This window comes from Centroberyx affinis, unplaced genomic scaffold (genome assembly GCF_046629955.1).
Source record: "Centroberyx affinis isolate AG114_WGS23_722 - 3 ecotype Tasmania unplaced genomic scaffold, CSIRO-AGI_Caff_v1 ptg001340l_1, whole genome shotgun sequence".
Lineage (NCBI taxonomy): Eukaryota > Metazoa > Chordata > Actinopteri > Beryciformes > Berycidae > Centroberyx > Centroberyx affinis.
Window position 1 is genome coordinate 469,269 of NW_027279837.1, and position 13,232 is coordinate 482,500.

At 45.8% G+C, this 13,232-nt stretch overlaps 1 protein-coding gene across 1 annotated transcript in view; it reads left to right on the top strand.

Annotated features, from left to right (window-relative positions):
* Positions 1-13,232, top strand: part of gli3 (GLI family zinc finger 3) — a 97,754-nt gene continuing 84,522 nt past the window's right edge. Inside the window, exon 1 of the mRNA XM_071525834.1 lies at positions 1-326. The gene's annotated coding sequence lies outside the window, so the exon portion shown is untranslated. The remainder of the gene's footprint in view (positions 327-13,232) is intronic.

Here is a 13,232-nt window from a genome sequence, read left to right on the forward strand (position 1 = left end):
ACAACTCTCCATGCGCCTCTCTAACGCTTATGTTGTTTTTACGCGCGTTTGCGATCTGCTATCGGCAGATATTATCGGCAGGCTGATGGTGTTAGTCCGGCGGTGGTTGAACACAGCGAACTGTGAAAAGGAGGAGAAAGACAGGCAAGAGGAAAAACTCTGGCAGCGCCGTTTTGGAGTTGGAGTTGCAGCGTAAAAAAAAGTCCCAGGCAACTCCAGAGGCACATCTGCAACTTAGGAAGAGAGGAAGAAGAAAGAAGAAACATCATTTTTCTGAGGAGAAGATAGAAAGGTCAAGAATTACAGGGGAATTCACCCAGAAAGACGTAAGTAGTCATTATAAATCACATGGAGGCGCAATAGACTTTGAACGTTGTTGCGCTTACTAGTCCGACTTTAAAAGTTTTGAAAGGCAGTCAGACTTCCCAGAGCAGCAGAGGTTTCACATTTCAAAAAGATGGAATTTCATAGAAGTTTACATGCAGACATGAGCTGGATTAAATGCAACGACACTGGTATGACCCGCCAGCTTTTCAAACAACGATGGAAGCTTCGTGATCTGGGATAACACAAAAAAGTAAAACAGTCTAATTCTGTTATATTTAGACTGGGTGTGATTTATAATCTTTGAAATCTTAGTCTTAGTTGTCAGACCCCGGATGGCACACTTTACAAGTACCCTACCCGATAGGCAGATGCGCGCATTTTAATACAAATTAAGAACTACCTATTTGTTTTAAGTTGCATAAAGTTGGGTATTATATTAAAAATTGGCTCTTCTTTAGGTGGCTTATAAACCTGGAATACACGTGTAATTCTACTGTGGAGAGCTGTGGGCTGAAACTTCATGAACTTCTGCAGACATAAAACTTATTGGACCTTTGCCTAAAGAAACGCAGGGGAGGGGTGGGGGTACATGCATATTTATGTGTGATCATATTTCAGTGTCTTCTATTGATTCACTTTATCCTGTTATGCTTCGGTGTAGGGGGTTAAAGATTATGGCTTATTGAAACAATTAATGGGAAGGTTATTCCGGTATGCTCACCATTTTATAAAAAAAAAAAAAGAAGAGGAAAACAAAATTACAGTCCAGTCATGTTCAAACATGTAGGCTAACCCTAGCCTTGACCTTAAACATTTACACCTCTTTAATCCTATAGCCATTCCTGCCTCCAAAACATTTTTGCAGCACTGCCTTTACAATGCTTTGCAAACTTCTCAATGAAAACTTAAAGTCAGTGTGAGGCCTTTTCCTGACTCACACATGTAGGCTATTTTGGCAATGGTGCTATATAAAATAGATTTGCTCTGCAAGAAATGTCCATCTTAACAAGCCATTTAGTCGCATATTCGGTCTTATAACTGTATTTTTTTTAAACAAGTGAAAAATGCCAGTGAGGTGAAATAATTCCACTCGTTTCCAGTGCAGTTTCACTTGTTTCAGTGATAGGCTACTGCAGAAACAAGTGTCAGTAGCTGGAAACCTGGCAGAATAAGGCAAGTCACTCCACCAGCAGCAGCAAAATGACACTTGATTCAAGATCATTTCTTCCAACAATTTGATTTACACTGAAATTATCTCACCCCGCTGGGCGATTTTTTCCACTTGTTTTTTTTTTTTTTAGAAAATAAGATTTTGGGATTCATTAATAGATCTTGTTTAGGTGTATTATGTTTTTTGAGTTCTCCCCTACCCAGGAAATTTAGGCCCGTTACAGTGGTGGTTCTCAAAGTGGGGTCCGGGGCCCTGCAGGGGTCCTTCAGGGAGTTAACTGGGGCCCTCCGGCAAAATGAGGAATAGTTTAATTTCACTATAATTTCACTAGAAATTATCCCAATTAGGGAAAGCATAAAAATGACTAAAACAATCACATGTTTCGCTCTCACCACTATTATCTCCCCCTATGCACAGTGTAGACAGACATACAATTCAATACCAAATCACCAACAAAATAACTTCCCATATGGGGGCTGCTGGTGACAAAATCTAATCTGATAGGAGTGTGTGTGTTTGGGGGTCCGGGACATGAAAACGTTTGGGAGCCCAGGCTGTTTTAGCCTCCACATGTGTAGATATTTGTTTGAAACTTTTTCCTCCTGTCCTCGCCAGCTGTTCCACATTTTATCTGCTTGTCGGCTCTCGGGTTTCATACAGACGACGAGGGTCCGAGGCGCTCAGCCATGCGGTGCAGCTCAAACCACCTTTTTTTTGACACTTGGCGAATTATTAACGGAGATCTGACTGCCTTGAGAAGCAGCAGTGAATGAATAGAAAACAATAGATGTTTAAGAGAATAAGCACACGCTGATAAAAAAAAAAAATCTCCCTTTCACTGGCTAATTCCTTCATCCTGGGGTGTGGATTTGGCTTTGAGCAGAGTTGTCTTTCTATTTTGCAAAATAGGCTAAATGTTTTTTTCTTTTAATAAAATAAAAAAAGACTATCTGTTACTCAAACCGTCATTTAATATTTCCCCTATTTTATTTGGAATTACAAAATAACATGTACAAGGCCCACAAGTGGGAAATTAATCCCTGTCAAAATGATTTAGCCCAGTTAACATGTAAAATAATGAACAGACAGGTCAGGCCTACTTAGCCAGTCAGAATTTAGGCCTAATAGCTTATATTTCAAAATAATATCATGAGAACCATTCTGAATATCATTTACTTTACCAGAGATCAAACAAATTCACCTTAATCTTATGTGTTTGCATTTCTGTGGCCTGTGACTTGTGAATAAATGATTTCCAAATAACACTGCTAATTAAAAAATGGCTTAGCTATATAATATTAAATCTGTCATCATTACTGGAGGCAAATATTTTGATGGGATATGATTTTATTTTCATAGTGGATCTGTGCTATTATAGCTATGATATTTTATTCTTTTTTTCACCAGTCTAATATTAAGTGTGATTGATCTAAATTCCAGTGATTGATTGATGACAGAGAACTTTGTGACATTATTTTTAAAGAACGCGTAATTTTCTCAAGAGAAGATTTAATATCCAAAACAACATTACATATAATTACTTTAATTTCTATTGTGACTCAACAGTGTGCATGTTAATAAAATGTCCTGTTGAAAATGATTCTCAGATGTTGGCCATAAGTCTTATAGCTGGGAGGAAAATATGTGATATAGGCCTATATAATAAAACATATAATAATTTAATTCCAGAATGTGAAATATTTCATTTTTCAACCATATACATATGCATATGAATAGTGTATTTTTGTTCTATTTGGTGCCTCTGTTACTGTAGGTAAGAGCTTAAGGGCTGTGCTGAAGTCGAACAGGTGCAATTTTACAAAAAAAAAACAAAAAAAAAAACAGGAGACCCTATTTCATTATGATGCAGTAGCAGTGATGAATGCAGCAGTGTTTAAGATGCTAATCTGGTGGAATGAGATGCACAACACAGAGCCATTCGCTTATTGCAGCCAGCAGAGATGTATCAGCGGCGCTCCCTGCTCCTCCAGCCCCATGCGTGAGGAACACACGGATAACGCTTCCCTCTGCAGGAGTCAGTCTGTCAGATAGCGGCGTGCTTTTTTATCTCAACTTTAAGCACACCTTTACGTAGAAATTATGCACAGCGACGCCGGCCCAGCACACCCATGACCCAGCGACCTGGCAGAATAGGGCCTGTCATGTTAATGCAGGGAGATGACATACTATTAGCTTTTGAGGTATGGCCCTCTCCTTTTCTAAAGGGCCTTGCATTCACAGCTAAAGGCAGGCTCTGTCCCCAGGACTTTTACATCCTGTGTATACCTGTATCAGGTTTGTATGCATGAGGCCCTAATGAGCTGCGTTGTTGTGCTAACGCTCTGACCTAAAGGCCCTGAAAGAGGTGCCAAGTGTTTTGTTAGAACGAGGGTAATTTGAGGGAAGTTGATTTTCCCTAAGATAATGGGGACTCGGGTGTATTTTTAGCTTTAGTTTACATTGTCCCCTTTTTACATGCTGCTGCTGCGCGGGTTATTCTGCGGCATGTGGTGGGTGATGTGCTTTTTCCAACGCTGTGCTTTTTCTAAATGCTGTTTTACTCGCTTCTTGTGAAATTATAGCAATCGTGTGCAGGTGTAAATAGTTTATTATACCTATTCATCATAGATAGTCAACGAATATATAATAACCAGCTGCCCAGTGAAAGTTTGGAATAATTCCCTGTGTAATTCGATTAGCTGTTGCTTCCCTTGCATATAACTGGTATAGCTGAATAGATGGTCCCCAAAAGAAATCTCTCACTTTGATGATTTGGTACTTTGATATGTTGACATCAAATGAAACAGACACAGTGGGGAAAGAAAGAGGACAAGTCAGAAAGAGGTAGTGATTGAGGAAAAAAAGGCTGTGTGATGGTGTGAGAGAGAAGAGAGTGTGTGTGAGTGTGTGTGTGTGTGTCGGTGTGGTTTGCGAGGCACGGAGGAGTGCTATGAAAAGTTGGGCTGAGATGGCAAACCTGAGGAGCGTCAAAACGTCTGGATGCATTTGCGTGTGAGCGGTGAGAAGAAGGGGTCTGCGGGTGCGCGAGGGCTTCTCCTTGGCCTCCTAATCCCCAGGCCCAGCCATCCCTTCAGGGCATGCCTCAGATCTGGCTCTCTGGCTCTCCGCGCGGACGACCCAGCTCCGCCAGCAGATTTAATATGCTATGTGTTCCTGCTCCCCCGGCTCCCCTCCACCTCAACCATCACTGTCCCAGAGCGGGACCCCCGCTCCCCGCTTCAAGGAGCCTGCTAAAGGCACCTTTCAAGAGGGGTGATGTCTTTGCATAAGGGGTGGGGTGGGGGTAAAGTGCCGACGAAGGGGGTGCAAGAAACACAGATATTGTACCGTAATTCCATAAGAAAACACACATATGTATATTGCACACATTCATGAACTCGAATACACTTGGTGCCTTTGCACACAGCGTCCCCATTGACAGAACGGTCATATACTTACCACCTCATAACATTTACATTTTAAATGCATTCATGTACATGCACACACTCATGGCTGCTCTCAATCTGTCCCTGTCTTTTCTCTCTCTTTCTCACACACACACAAACACACACATTTACTCTTTATTGGTCTCTCTTCTCTTTGTCTCTCTTTTCCTCTCTCCCCCTCTCTCTCGTGCAAGCAACTTTTTTTTTCATTTTGTTCTGAGGAAATAAGAAATGGGAGGAAAAAAAGTGGGAGCTCAAGTTGCCTTAGCAGAGGCAGAGAGGGCTGGTTTGTTTTCCATGGCTCTGGCCTGTTGGAAACTCCAACTGGACCTGACAATTAGTCTGGTCAACTGCTCTCCCAGAGAGAGGCACAGAGGAAAGCAATAAAAAGGAAAAAAAAGAGGAAAAACTTGGGGATTCATTCAAGTGATTCAAAATTATGATGCATGCAATTGTGCTGCTTGTTGTAGCTCGAGATAAAAGTGCACTGCATACACATGTTTGTGTGTGTGTGTGAGAATGCAGAGTGTGCCAGTCAGCGGCTGCGTTTTCTTTTCTCAAACACTTGAGTAGAAACAGCGGAGGTCGCGCTCGGATGAGGACGGCGCTCGTCTCCTCCTCTGTTTGCTGTAGCCGCCGTAAAAACGTCTTTAAGGCTGCGGTGTGAAGTGTAGCAGCAAGAGGTGAAGTGCTTTGGTGGGGGCCCATTTGCTCGTGGGCCGTGTGTAAAGTTGAGCGCCTAAAGAGCCGGTTTCCCGGGGCCGGGGCTGTTATTGCAGATGTGGCATTGTGTCAGCTTTGATGGGAGCTGGTTGTGGCATCCGTGAGGGGGTCTGTGCTTTCTCGTCCAGCGTGGTGACGGGGGGACAGATGAGCCGGCCGCTCGCTGTGAACAATGATCTGTCACTTACCCCTGCTTCTTGATGTGTAAAGCCATGAGTCAGGCTGCGGCTACTCCAGGACGCTAGTATTTATACACACACACACACGCACACACAGACACACACACACACACACATTTTTTTCCAAAATGATTTACGTTTAACTGAAAAAGGGAAAAAAAACATATTAACTGTGCCAAACAAAACTCCAGTCCCTACACTAATAATAAAGATATGTATTGTCATGCAGTAATGCTCACAATGTGAACCCCATGTAGTTGCAGTCCCATGCTGCCATAGTTATCTTTTAGTGGGAGTTATCCCTGGGTCTTAGTGCATCCTGGAGTGCAGGTCAAGGAGGGGGCTATTGTTTGAATGTCAAATGTAAATCCCAAGGTTAATACCTGAAAGAAGCCCAGGCCCGGGCATTCTCTCTCTTCTCCAAACATGTTTAGATGAGTACCTCTTCCCCCACTCTCTGCTCCTTCATTTCCGTCTGCTAGGGACTAGGGGCAAGTTGGGAGGGTAGGGGTTGGGGGGTGGGGGGCACCATCCCATATAAACCCCTCTAGTAGGGGCTCCTCTGCAATGAATGCTAACAGACCCTGGCTGTAAGACAAATAATGCCTCATCTTAGAAAAACAATAGGGGAACTCTACTATCTGAGCAAATTTCTGCCCCAACCTGAAAGAGCCCTCTTTTGACAGCGCAGCATTTGAAGACTAATCGTTTTTTCTCATGCAAAGCACGCTGTTTTAAGAGCCCGGGCCACGGAAAGAGAGGGGGCTGTGTTTTAACAATACTCCGCAGGGAGTGAGGAACAGGGTTCGGGGAGGGGAGGGGGGATTCCTCTCTCCTTTGCTCCTCAGACAAAGCCCAGTTCCTTTCAGGGCTGCATGGGGGTGGGGTGCGTGGGGTAGAGGAGGGGAAGGGGGTGGGGGGGGGGGCATCCAAGAGTTTTGAGTTCCTTGAAAGAGAGGGACTCCAGCCGTTTTTAATGACAGTTTGTCATCATGGCTCCCCTACCTTCCAGGGAAAACATAGGGCGGGCCTTGCAGTGACAGGCCTGGAAAGGAGTGGGCCCTCGAAAATTTATAGAGAAACAGAAATATTAACGTGTACACGGGGCCCTAAAACGGCTTTGGCTATTCCTGCCAGACTGGTGTTTTTATTAAGAGGGGTCGACATGCTTTGGAAATATATCTTATTCATGAAGAAAGCCAGGTTGGACTTCCCACAGAATTCATTATGTTCCCCCAGAAGCGGCTTCGCAGGTTGCAGCCGTCCCTCGGAGGACGCGGAGCGTGTAGCGCGACATTGTAAAGCCTCCCTCAGTGGGCAGGGGAGTGCGAAGGGTTCCATTTGTCAAAGGTGCCGGACTCTTTTTCCCTCCTCAACACTTTCTCCGGCTCGGTCTCAAACTCATTGTCTGAGCAAAGGCAGGACATTAGTCACCACCACACCAGAGGAGCCTGGAGGGCTAAGGACCACTGCTCCGGAGCCCGGGCTGGGACAGAGGGCCGGAGAGAGGGAGAGGAGAGAATAGAGAGAGGGGAGGGAGACAGAAAGCAGGGAGCGGTGGAGAAGGTGAGAGAGGGGGAGGAATGAAGGAGAAAATGTGGGATAGGTGGAAGGTGAGGAAGAGAGAGAGAGAACAAGATAGTATGTGTGTGGGAGAGGGAGAAAGAGTATGGGGGGGGGATAGAGGAGTGGAGTCTATAGCTCTACCTCAGGGCTCAGTATGTAAGCCCCTGTCTACCCCCCAAAGCTGCTTTCACAAAGAGATTTACAAGACAGGTCTCCGGTGTGCTTTGCCGCCCTGCATTATGAGTGAGTGTGTGTGTGAGAGTGTGTAAATGTGTGTGTGTGTTTCTTGTAAAATGGGCATTTCTGTTTTTTTTTTGTTTTTTTGCACGACCTGTTTTCTCTATCTTTTGCATCATCTATGCAAGAAAGATCTTTACCCAAATTTACCGATCCAGGCGGGTCAGACTCAAAACTCACAAGCCCCAGCGGAGCACAGTGAATAACCTATTCCCCCCGGTGGGGAGGGGGGACGTGAGAGGTAGAGGGGAAAATCTTAGGGTGTGTGCATGTGTGTGTGTGTGTGTGTGTGTGTGTGTGCATTCATGTGTGAATGTATTTCACAGATTCACACATACAAGGGATCCTGTTAGCTTTTGGAATTATTTATAAAGCCTGGCTTTTGTGTGGCGCTCTAAGTCCCTGTCTCCTCCCATTACTGCCTATGACTCTACCTGGGCTACCTTCAGCCCCCAAAATGCTCCCTCAGCCCCCTCCCAGCACAAGGAATTGACTACAGTGTTTTATATATAAACCTTTCACAGCTATGGGTTCCAGAGAGACTGTATGATATCTGTATTGGCTAAAGATTGGCTCCTGAGTAAAATACCACTTCTTTTTCTCCTTAATATTCAGAAAATCATGAGCTGCGGTGACAAGCACGATCTATAGACATCAGAGAGACATACAAAGTTATACCGACCATCCCATATGGCCCTGATTACCCTGTAATCCAGGAAAGTTTTTTTGTGCATGGACTGAGCGGGGGTGAAGGGTTTAGTGTGTTTGAGATGGTTTATGTTAATGTTGCCTTTATTGAAACAAGCTGCGATGTGATTATAGTCCTGCTTGGTACATATGAGCAGAGAACTGCTCTAGTTTCCCCATCTCCCTCTGGCATAGAGATCAATGCAAACCAGCTAACACAGGGTAATAAGCCATTAGTACACACATTGTTGGAGAGATTTACATACATCGACCAGTAAACTGATAAACTAGGTTCCATGTCCTGGAGGTAAGAATTATTGTGTGTGTGAGTGATTAGATGAATGAATGTGGGTTAGTGTGCATACTCGTGTGTGTGTGTGTGTGTGTGTGTGAACATGTCTGTGTATGTAGGTGTGTGTGAGCACCGGGAGATCTCTTCCCTGTGACTGCCAGTCCTGTGTGATAGGTGCCAGATTGTGTAGCTGGGAGCCAGGTTGTCTCTGCTTGTCAGGAGAGAGAGAGAGAGAGAGAGAGAGAGAGAGAGAGAGAGAGAGACAGAGAGAGAGAGAGCGGGTGGGGCAGGGGGGGGGAGAGAGAGAGCGATGGGGGGATGATTACAGTACACTGTTCCTCTGATCTGATTCATCACTAACTGTCTCTCCTGCAAAGGGTGAACTTATTATCCCTGTCTCAACCTCCACAGTGGAGCCAGCTGCTCTCCATGCTTCCCAATTAACCCCAGGCACCCGTCGAACGCTCCAATTAAGGCCTCCTCCTCACAAATTTATGTGCCAGCGTTAGCTCGCCCGGGCCCCGGTCGAGATGCCGCGGTACGCCGGGGTGAGTGAGTGAGCAAGCCGGCGAGCGTCGAGTGTGTTTGTTTAGGAGCTGTCCTAAGCGATGGCTGTACAGCCTCCAGATTTATTCGAGGCGCGGTTGCAAACAGCTGAAACGCGTAAACACACCCAGATGTTTGGCTTCCCGACGATCGAGTCGGCGGGCCTGAGGGGGCTGCCCGTCTAATAACAGTCTTGTTCCCCGCGTTTTACACCGGGGTTTTTTCGGGGGCCATTTTGTGACTCCGTGTCCTTTGGAGTTTATGGGAAGTTTTTGTCGAACACTTGGCAGCGCTGTGAGGTTTACGGTATCTGTTTCCAGTGTTATACGGTGCGATATCGCTTGGTATTTTGACTTTGCGTGAGTGTGGGGAAGACTTTCTCACTGGGCAGAGAGTTCCTTTTGCCTCACAACACTGAATTCAACCTTTCAGAATCCAAAATATTCAGCGGTGTGTTTTTGATGCATTGGTTTATGTTGAGCAATAGCATGTGTGTGTGTGTGTAGGAGTGGTGCTGTAGGTGGGGTGCAGGCTTGGCAGCACTGCTAACTCCTCTGAGACTACTTGTGTGTGTGTGTGTGTGTGTGTGTGTAGCCTACGAGCCGGCACACAGTGATGGGGGGGCTCTGTGGCTGATATGAAAGTGAAGGGAGAGAGTTGTCTCCCGATGCTGCCGTTGGGAGAGCCGTCAGGGAGCTGGAAGTCTGCGGGACTCCCTCTGAGCTTCGGCTGTCTTTGATCTCACCTCCTCAGCCATATCCTCCATACTCTATAGAACACACTCTCACCTGCCGCCTCCGCCAATCCCACAATACAGACCCCGCAGTTCAGATGGATGAGACTCTAACGCTCTACTTAGAGACTTCCACAAGGGCCGGCGAGTCCATTTCTCACAATTCATTTGGAGTGATATGAAAGCACCGCTACTTATACAACTAAGAGAGAAGGGAACTTTGAAAACAGCAACAAAGAAAAACTACACAGCTCCGAATAATGGGTAATTGGACCAAGCTGCAAAAGCATTTTGCTCGGGATAAATGAAGCTATTTCGTCATAGGTTTTTATAAGTGTGATTCATTGTGCTGTTGGTGGAAGACCAACTTAGCTGCCTCATTAAGTGTACTTTGTGTAAGTGTACTCATCTGCCCCGAACTCCCTCCCTTGTTACTGTTGTTCTCCTGTCCATCACTGACATGTTAAATTACAGTTGGAGAGCCGATGGAATGACCTTGTTTAAAGGTATTTCTCAGTCTCCGTGGGTCTGCCTGATGAAAGACAAGAAGAATGGAAAGAATCATCAGTTTCTGCATCTGTGGAATGTATGACCCGATGTTAGCCTTTTGGATTCGTTCCCATCGACACAGGAAGTCTAGCATTAAAGCAAACGCCATTCCTTCATTTTCGCTTCCTTTTCCCTCTCTCTCTGCATTCCTTTCACCGACTGCGACACATTTGAGGACAGCTTCATTCTGCATTCCTTTACATCTCTATTTATTTGCCCCCCCCCCCCCCTTTTTTTTTTTTGGCCGTCTCCCTCTGTTTAGGTCCGGCTTTATCATGCGAGAGCCAAACACCAAGACAACTTCATCTCGCCCAATTTTCCCCCCTTTAATACGGTTTAAATGGCACGGCCGCGAGGGCCCGGACGAGAATTAATAAGAGCCAATAAAGCTCGCCACTGGGGCATCTAGGCCAGTCTTTAAGTAAACATTATGACTTCTTGAGGGGGGATTCAGGGGCAGCACTTGATGAATTGTGGCGGAGCTTGGGAAGGGCTAATTTCTCACTTAGCCGTCCTGATGGGGCCGGCTAATAGGCCTTGCTTTGCCTGGCTGATTGTCTGCTGGCTTTATTATTGTGCATTATCGCGCTGCCCCCTGGCTGTTGTTAGCATTCGGCCCCGGAGACGCCAGGGCCCGTCATTAATCACATAGCAGCACTGACTCACTGCGCTATAGCACTTATCCCAATGACACAGAGGAATGAAGGAAAGGAGAGCGGAGGGAGAAAGACAGAGCAAAGGAGAAGAGAGGAGTGGGAGAGAGCAGGGAAAATAAGGAAAGAGGAAAACTAAAATGAAAAGAAAAGAACTTCAAACCCGAGGGGAACAGTGGGCAGGAGAGTGTCATGATGGCTCTGTAACCTGTAGCTCTCTTTCTGTATAGCCGCTGGATGGCTCTCAGTAGTTCAGTTGCGCCTCAAATAGTGCTGCTATATGTTGTACAGTTGTGTCTGAGGCACTGAGGATGAGAGGAGTGTATTCTTCCGTCCCCTGGGCTAAGTGTGGACAACCTCCTGTCAAAGCCAAACCTGCTGCCACTACACTCACACGACCATCTATCTGCTTGATCCCTCTCTGAGTGCACTGTGGATGTGCACGTGTGAGGAAGAGGCAGAGAGAGCAAGAGAGAGAGAGAGACAGAGAGAGATGTGTGTGTGTGTGTGTGTGTGTGTGAGAGAGTTTTTCATCAGCAAAGGAATTCCTCTTCCTCCACTCATCCCCTCCCTTGGGGTCCCCTCTATGTTGTGCACATAGTGAACGCACTTGCAGACTGAAAGGCGCACGGAGCACCTGGCACATCCCCTCCTATATACACTCTCACGCAGCGAGGCTCACACACTCCCAAACACAGTCGAAAGAGGCCCTCTCTGTCGCTTTCCCCGTGCCATGTTCACACACATGCATACATAGGAAGTGCGCTCAGAAACAGTGTGACACACAGCGAAACGCGCTCTTTCGCTGTGAAAGTGCGGTGAAGGATGTTGTTGTCGCGCAGTGGTTGTGGCATCATGCGGAGTGCCTTCTGAAGCCTCGTATGAAGAATGCCTCAACAAGCACACACTGTTTTCACTGGAGATGAGAGGCCCACTGACAGGATACAGACCTCACTCTCCTGTGCTTTATGTGCCATGAGCAGGGGCTACTTAAGCGGAAATCTTAGTTAACGGCCTGTATGTAGAGAATGCTGCAACAGACATTGATCTTATAGGAAACTGAATGGCAAGTGGCTGGGTGGATAGAAAACAAGACAATGAGCAGGTGGGGGAAAAGTATCAGTTGTGATTTTTATTTCTAAGTCATGGCGGTAAAAGTACACTACTGTCCAGCTGGACTTGATCTTGGCAAGTTCAAGGCAGAAAACTCTTAGACTTGCGAAAAAAAAAAAAAAAAAGTTTGTTTTTTTTCCCAAGGTCCTTCATAGTATTTTGCTGAAGTAATAGGTTGCATTGTTTGCTTTGGCTTCCCGTAAATGGCTGAACGAGCATCTTTTCCTCTACCAAGGCTTCTTCTCAAGGAGCGGAAAAAGTGTCTGATCAAACAAAGGCTCTACTTTATAGCATGGGAGGAAAATGAAAGGAGTGGAGAGCAAGGGAAACCAATACCGCATAACCGGGCCACCGCGGGAACAAAGCTGCCTGCAGTATCCATTGTCTCAGGCCTCACAGCCCCTCTTGCCCCGACACAAGTGGCTCACAAACAAATGCAAAGTCAAAATATATAAATAAACAAGCTAATAAGCGGGAGCTGTGGGGAAAACGCTGAAGATTTCCATTGTGGCACGTGCTTTATTTGCCCCTTATCTACTGGGTAGCGAGCGCAAAAGAGGCATCGTGTAAGCATTACGATTACATCGTGTGGGTTTGTTACCCAGGAATGTAAGATGCACTCAGCTCATTCTGCTGTGCAACACACACGGTCCCTCACCAGCCCTCCAAAGCATCTTAAGTGGAGAGGTCTGAGAGAGCGAGACGCACGCGAGGATAATCTTATTAGCTCCGCTGAAAGCCACCGATGGGCCGCGTTGTTGCACTGTTTGTCCTTGACAAAAAAATATAAACACCCCTCATTTGCACAGGCTTTCCTCTTTCATAACGAGTGCGGCACATTCGCTATAGCGCCCCAGATTGTTTGGGGATGTCAGGCTAATACACTGGAAATAAGGCCGCACTTCCTCTGGTGTGAGGATGAAGTTGAAGACAGGTAGGTCTTATATAAACTTAAAAGACATAAAGCAGAAAATGAATGCATTAATTTTACCGCATAATTTTTACCTTTC